The sequence below is a fragment of the Sus scrofa genome, chromosome 6 (genome assembly GCF_000003025.6).
Source record: "Sus scrofa isolate TJ Tabasco breed Duroc chromosome 6, Sscrofa11.1, whole genome shotgun sequence".
NCBI lineage: Eukaryota > Metazoa > Chordata > Mammalia > Artiodactyla > Suidae > Sus > Sus scrofa.
The window spans coordinates 152,496,715-152,505,085 of NC_010448.4; positions in this window are offsets into that span (position 1 = coordinate 152,496,715).

Consider the following 8,371-nt stretch of genomic DNA (forward strand, 5'->3'; position numbering starts at 1 on the left):
CCTCAGAGTTTGGTCAGAAATAATTTGCCCTAGGTAATACTGTGCTGGCTTCTCCTGCTTCTGCCTCAGATCCTCAGATTAGCTCACAGGAAGTCAGCGCGGCTGGAAATATTCTGATTTATAAGTAGGTTTCTATGGAGAAGCAGTTTCTCTCGTTCACATGACGACACACAACCTTGACCTTGGTCTGAGGACCAAGGAGAGTGTGACCACAATTAACCAAACCTGGAAAATAGGTTTGGAGAACTGAGATGGAAATATTTTCTGTCTTTAAGATGACACCTTACCTTAAATTCCCTCTAAGGCATTTATTCCCAAGCCCCATATTGTAGTTAATGACAGGTGGATGTGATCTTTTACCAAAAATTGATTGCCAGCTTTTGACTGGCAAGCATTCCAAGACTAAAGTCAAATGAGTCATGTTAGAATATTTTATAGTAGGAACAGGACATGCTAGAACCCTGCTCAATCCACCTGAATGTGGTTGCTAAGAGGAGAAAATGTCCATAAACTGGAAAGCCATTGAAAATCCCTGGACTTTTGATGCCAACCCCCATGCAAACACCCACAAACAAACCTGGTAAACTGGACTAAACCATATTATATAGAAGATCTTTTTGTTTAGGCTGTTAAACCTAAGTGATTTAAATAGCTCAAAACAAAATGAGCCATGAGGACATGAAGATTTTCTTTCCTATTGCTTCAGTTTCAGAGAAAAGCCACTCACTGGACACCATTAAAAGGAAACAGAAATAGGGATGAAAGGAGGCTAGAGAGAGAGTCTGGCTGGGGGAGCCTGAGCCTGGTGGGGAGAGCCAACACAGGTGTGGAAGAAATGGTTACAGTTCTCAATGTGGATGAGGAGGAGCTGGTCCTTCCTGGCAGGAGAAGGACAGAAAGTGAGAACCCCAGCCACCCGCCAGAGCACTTTTAACCTCCTGGAAAGTTGCAGCTTTAGAAAATACCCCAAATGATATTTCTATAAGAAAACCAGTCAAATCAGGCCTTGAAGTTCCAGAACATCAAAGAACTTGTCTTCCACTTCTTTTTTTTCCCTCAGTCAGATCACCCAAAACATCTTCCATTCTGTCCTCAGTCTCCTCATCTGCAAAATGAAGGACTTTATTAAGTCATCTCTGAGTTCCGTTCCTGCTCTACTGTGTAGTGTCCATGGTTCTAGAAGGGCAGGCATTTACTGGTGGAATCAATGGAAAACCCCTGGACACTCATCCTGACCTAACAGATCCAATGGGATCCAGAGCCAAATAGGGTGTGACCACGATAAACCAGAAAGCTTGGGGACACATGACTGGGAGCAACTGAATTTTCTGGCCATGTAAAATCTCTTTTCCTCAAGGCTCATTGGAGAAACATTAAAATATGACTTTTCTTCTCCAAGCATCACACAAGACATCTGTTTTCTGTAATTTTGTAACTCTTATTCCTCATCTATTTTGGATGCTCCAGGGCCCCTTCCTCTCTTCATTTATATCTGGGTCTGACACATAGTGTGCAAGCTCATGACATATTCTGTGGCATCGTGGATGAGGCACAGATTTTACTATAAAGCAACCCAGGCAGTGAATATCCTCCCTGACCCATGTCCTGTAGAGACAGTCACACCCATGCTGCAGTGTCAATGTCACATCAGGTTGGAGGTGGAAGACCTATAAGCAGAGGAGGAGCAGGGCACTCAGGAGACCCTACGTTGTATGAAGTGTGTCCATGTTGGGCGTGACTGGACCATATGCTCCAGGGAGAGGCTCCAGCAAAGGGGCCGCCTCCCAGAGCCCTATGTGTTTATACACAGGAGGTGGGGCCTGGAGGTGACTAAAGTGACAAGGAAGGACAGCTTCCTGGTTGGGTTTCTATGTTAGACCAGGGAACTCCAAAGCTCTATGTGGGTGTCCGGCTATTGTCCTGTGGAGACAATGCAAGCCTGCTTGTTGCTAAGCTACCAGTAAGGAAGAGGAGTCAGGGGGAAGGAGTGTCCACGGACAGGGGTTTGTCTCTCCTCAACACCTGACTGTGACTTTGAGCAACATTTTAAAACACAAGCCTTGGTTTTCTTCCTCGCACATATGGAATAGGCCACCTGTTCCATTTCCCAACCTCATTTCTCCAAAACAGGCTGATGTTCCTGGGTGGGTAATTGTATTTATACTACCTGGGTCAAACTGTTTGTGGGGTCACCAGGAGCTACCTGTACTGATCTGAAAGCCTAAGAATCTTTCCCACTGCTTTTGCAGCAGGTGAGAAATTAAGCAGGAATAAGTGTCAAGTGCAAAGGGTCACTTTCAGGGACTGGCACCCAATACAGCAGTCAAAACAGAGGTTCCTCTTTGTCGAATATATCAAGGGTCCAAAGGTATCACAGAGCTCTGATGCACATAAAACATTTTTAAAAATATTTTAAAACCAATCTATCAAAAAATTTTCAAAGGGACCTTTTAAAAAGTTCAGTCCTGAAGACTTAAATGTGGCACAAAACTTTTTTTTTTTTTTTTTTGTCTTTTTACCATTTTTTGGGCCACTCCCACGGCATATGGAGGGTCCCAGGCTAGGGGCCTAATCGGAGCTGTAGCCGCTGGCCTACACCAGCGCCACAGCAACTCAGGATCTGAGCCACGTCTGCGACCTGCACCACAGCTCATGGCAACGCCGGATCCTTAACCCACTGAGCAAGCCCAGGGATCGAACCCAAAACCTCATGGTTCCTAGTCGGATTCATTAACCACTGAGCCACAACGGGAACTCCGGCACAAAGCTCTTACTTACTAGTCCCAAGCCGAAGTTTCCTTGGGAATAAGCAATGCCAGATGAATGGCTTGGGGATTCTAATTTTTAATGTGTGTATGTCTCCACTAGAGGAAGTCTTACGTTTTATCCTCTTTAGCAAACCTGAGATATGATGACCTTTACTTTTATATCATACATAACTCCCAAACTCTGAATTTTTTGAAAGATCTGACTCTCAAGGCAAAAAAAGCCCATAGCCATTCAGGGCTGGCACTGAATACAACAGTTAAAAAACAGGCTTCTTTTTGTCAATACATCAAAGGACCAAAGATAGCATAGGGCTCTGATGCACATACAATGTTAAAATACTCATGGGGAGTTCAATGGACTGAGAGTCAGGGCTTTGGAGCTCGGCTTGCCTCAATTCCAAACTTTATCTTTGATTAAATTTTGGTCGGTTATTAACAGGCTACTCTACTTTCCTGACCTCATTTCCTAATCTAAACTAGAAGGAAGAACACTGCTGTGAATTATGAGATGGGTTCAAATCCCAAATCCCTCTCTGGGTTGTCTTCCTTTATGGTGCTTTTCTCTGTGGGATGATTAACTAGTCACCTCAATAGATGCAGGAATGGCCCTGTCGTTTTCGGTGGACAATAAAAGAGCAAAATTTCCATGAGTCATTTCTGAGTGCTTAAGAGCTTAAGAACATAGTTCAACATGTTTCTTATTTCTCTACAGTGATAGGAATGTCTCTGATAAGTGTCTGTCAGCCTACATCCAGGAAGGAAAGACACTTGTCTTTCAGAGTCTTAGCTGATTCAAGACGGACTTGTGAAAATTAACATGTTTTGTTGAGAGCCATTAGGATTTGGGATTGTTAGTTACTGTTAGATCTGGCATTGCCACTGCTGTGGTGCTGGTTCGATAGCTGGCTAGAGAATTTCCACATGCCATGCACAGCCAAAAAAAATGAGATATTTTTGTATATACTTAAGGTATATAACTTGATGTTTTTATATGTTAAGTGTACAATATAAAAGGTCACCAAAATCAAGCTACATAAACTTATCATCTCTATAGTTACATGTGTGTGTGGAGATTTCATTTAAGATCTATCCTCTTAGAGAATTTCAAGAATACAATGCAGAATTAACTATTGTCACCATGCTATAAAATAGATCTCCAAAACTTACCCCCCAAACTGAAATCTGATTTCCATTGATGAATATCTTCCCACTTCCCCCACCCTCCAGCCACTGGAAACCATGGTTCTAATCTCTGCTTTTATGTGTTTGTCTTTTTTAGATTCCATATTTAAGTGAGATAATGCAGTATTTGTCTTCCTCAGTCTGGTTTATTTTATATAGAATTTCCTTCTTTATAATGCTCCAAAATATATTCTGGAGTGTGGTACGTGTGTGTGTATGTGCATATGCATATCATAAGATCATACTTTACATTTTTGTTATTCATTCACCATTGACACACACATAGGTTTCCACATCTTGGCTTTTGTGAATAATGCTGCAGTAGACATGGGAGGGCAGATATCTCTTCAATGTATTAATTTAATTTCTTTGGATATATACCCAGAAGAGGGATTCATGGATCATGTGATAGTTCTATTTAAAATTTTTGAGGAACCTCTGGTGTACAAGGGTTCCCTTCTATCCTGGTACTTACCAAAACCTGAAATATTTTGTCTTTTTGATAATAGCCATACTATAACAGGTATGAGGGGGGAATGTCTCATTGTGGTTTTTATTTTCATTTACCTTATGATAAATAATGTACCTGTTCACCATGTGTATGTCTTCATTTGAGAAATGTCTGTTCAAGGATTTGCCCATTTTTTGATTTGATTATTTGGGGGAAGGGTTGGTGGTTTTTTCCTTTGCTGTTAAGTTGTATGAGTTCCTTGTATGTGCTGGATATTCACCACTGTCAACATGATTTGAAAATGTTTTCTCTTTTTCCATAGGTTCTTTTTCACTCTATTGATTGTTTCCTTTGCTGTGCAGTTTTTTGATTGGATTATTTGGGAGGGGTGGTTTTTTTCTTTGCTATTAAGTTGTATGCATTCCTTATATGTGCTGGATGTTAACCACTGTCATATATATATATGAAAATGTTTTCTCTTTTTCCATAGGTTCTTTTTCATTCTATTGATTGTTTCCTTTGCTGTGCAATTTTCTTTTTTGGTTTGATGTAGTCCCACTTATCTACTTTTTCTTTTGCTGCCTGTGCTTTTGTGTCATAAGCAAAAAAATTGTTACTAAGGATAATGTCAAGAACAATTTCCCCAATGTTTTCTTCTAATATCTTTAGTTTGGGATCTTACTTTTAAGTCTATAACCTATTTTGAATTGGTTTTTGTATATAGTGTGAGATGAGGGTTCATTTTCATTCTTTTGCATGTCCAGTTTTCCCAACATGGCTTATTGAAGATACTATCCTTAACCCATTGCGTGTTCTTGATTCTCTTGTTGAAGATAATTTAACCATAAATGTGTGGATTTATTTCTGGGCTCCCTATTCTGTTCTATTGGTCTACATGTCCGTTTTGAATGTTACTGTAATTAGTAACATACTGTTTTGATGACTATAGCTTATAATTACATTCGAAATCAGAAAGTGTAATGCCTCCAGCTTTATTCTTCTTGTTCAAGATGCCTCTTGCTATTCAGGATCTTTGTGCTTCCATACGAATTTTGGAATTTTTTCCTATTTCTGTAAAGAATGTCATTTAGATTTTAATAGAGATTACAGTCAATCTGTAGATAACTTTGAGTAGCATGGACATTCTAACAGGCCTAATTCTCCGAATTCATGAACATGGGATGTCTTTCCATCTATCTTTGTCATCTTTAATTTCCTTATGTTTTATAGTTTTCAATTCACAAGTCCTTCACTTTTTTTTTTTTTTTTTTTTTTTGTTTAATGGCCTCTCTTGCAGCATGTGGAAGTTCCTGGGCTAGGAGTCAAATCAACGCTGCAGCTATAGGCCTACACCACAGCCACAGCAATACCAGATCTGAACCACACCTGCAAACTTCACTGCAGCTCATGGCAACACCAGATCCTTTAACCCACTGAGGCCAGGGATCAAACCTGCATCCTCATGGATACTAGTTGGGTTCTTAACCCAATGAGCCACAACAAGAACTCCAGTCCTTCACTTCTTTCATTAAGTACTCATACGTATTTTATTGTTTTTGCTGCTCTTGGAAGTGGAATTTCTTTTGGGGGTAGTTCATTGTTAGTGTATAGAAATACTGATTTTTATATGTCAATTTTTATCCTGCAACTTTACTGAATTATTTTTAGGTCTAACAGTAGTTTCTTCATTTGTGTGTTTGTTTTTGTTTGAATATTTAGAGTTTTCTACATACATAATCATGAAATCTACAAAGCAAGATAGTTTTACCTCTTCTTTTTTTTTTTCCATTTTAAATGCCTCATTTCTTTTTTCCTGTCTAATTGCTCTGGATTGGACCTCTAGGACTATGTTAAATAGAAGTGGTGAGAGTGGGCATCTTTGTCTTTTACCAGTTCTTAGATGAAAAGCTTTCAGTTTCCTCCCCACTAATTATGATGTTATGTATGGGCTTTTCATAGATGATCCTTATTGTGTTGAGGTAAGTTCTTGCTATGCCTGTTTTGTTGAGAGTTTCTATCATGAACAGATGTTGAATTTTGTCAAATGCTTTCTCTGCATCTACTGAGATGATCATGTGCATTTTTTAATCTTTCATTCTATTGATGTGGTGAATCACATTGATTGATCCTGTACTGCAGGAATAAGTCTTACTTGGTCATTGTATATAATCCTTTTCATGTGCTGTTGAAATATGATTTACTAATATTTTATTAAAGATGTTTTCATCTGTGTTTATTAGATATTATCCTGCAGTTTTCTTTTTGTAGTATCTTTGTCTAACTTTGGTATCAAGGTGGTTCTGGCCCCATCAAATGAATTTCAAAGTGTTCATACTTCTACTTTTTAGAAGCATTTAACAAAGATTGGTATTAATTCTTTTTGAATGTTTGATAGAATTCACCCATGAAACCATCTGCCCCTGCAATTTTCTTTGTAAGGATTTTTTTTAAAGTTTTAGTTTTTCTTACAAGTTTTTCCCTTTTTTTAAAAGCTGAAGTGTAGATGATTTACAATATTGTGTTAGTTTCAGATATATAGCAATGAGGTTTTGAGATATATATATATATAGATAGATAGATAGATATAGATATAGATATAATTTTTTTCAGATTATTTTCCGCTATAGGTCATAAATTTGAATCTATTCATTATTTGCAAAAAATAGAAAATAAGAACAGTATATTAAATGATATGAAATATGGGTCTATCCCTCCTCACCTAATTCTGTGTTTTCTCTGGATGACCTATGGAATCATACACTCTCAGGGCTGGAGAATCTTAAAGCATTTCTAATCCTGCATTACTCGTAACATATAAATTTCCTCTTCAGCACTCCTTTTCTAATTTCTCTTTGATGCTTCCAGTGAACAAACAATTAATTAGTACCCTGTTCCATAGCTGCTATAGTCTATTTTCTTGTAAGTCATATTTGAAAATAATAAGCAAAAAGTCTCTGAATAAAAAACCAGGGATTTATTTTGATTGTATCACTTATTCTATCTTTGTGAACTTTGGCAAAACACTTCACTCTGAACTTGTTGGACCATCAGCAAAGTAGGAATGAAAATTTCACTTCATAGAGAAGGTTATGTAAATTAAATCAGATTAAGAAAAACGTTCTGAAATATATCTGCCAGATTTTCAGTAAAAGAGGGGAATTATATCAATCCTGGTCAGTCTCCTCTAGACACATTTCAGTGGAAATTCTTCACCACAGTTATCTGAACAGCTACTCTATGAAAGAAATATGGCATGAATTTCTCCTAATTCTCAAAAGTGCCCTTTCAGATAAGTATGAATTTTTTAATTTTAATGAAGTCCAACATATTTTTTCTTTCATAGAACACACTTGTATTATATAAGAAAAAAGTCATTGACAGTCCCAAGGTCATCTAGATATTTTCCCATGTTATCTTCTAGGAGTTTTGTAGTTTTGAGTTTTACATTTAGATCTATAATCCATTTTTAGTTAACTTTTGTGAAAAAGTGTAAGATCCATTTCCAGATTCACTTTTTACAGGGGGATGTCCAATGTCAGCTCTCCTCTCATGGTTATTACTATGGATAGCATTAATTTTGTGTTATTAGGTTTTCTTTAGAATATAACTCAAAGTCAGTAACTTAAACCCGAGGTATATATACACTATACACACAGACTTATACAAAATATTTTTTAAAGTCACATTACATTTTAAAATATTAGGAACCAAATACCTGCGTTGATTTATATTTTAATTTCATGGAAGAGAACAGGCTACACAACGTCCCACGAGTATTCATTATATGAAAAACTATCAATCACAGCTTTCAGACCTTATTTCTGAAGGAACTAATTAATGAGAAAGCAACTGGAAGGTGAGGCTTCATCTTTGATTACAAAGAAGTGCTCTTTATTTTTCTTATAGAAGAAGTTTAAATCAGTTTATTATAAGTATATCTAAAACATTAATTTATGCAGCTTTTAGGTAA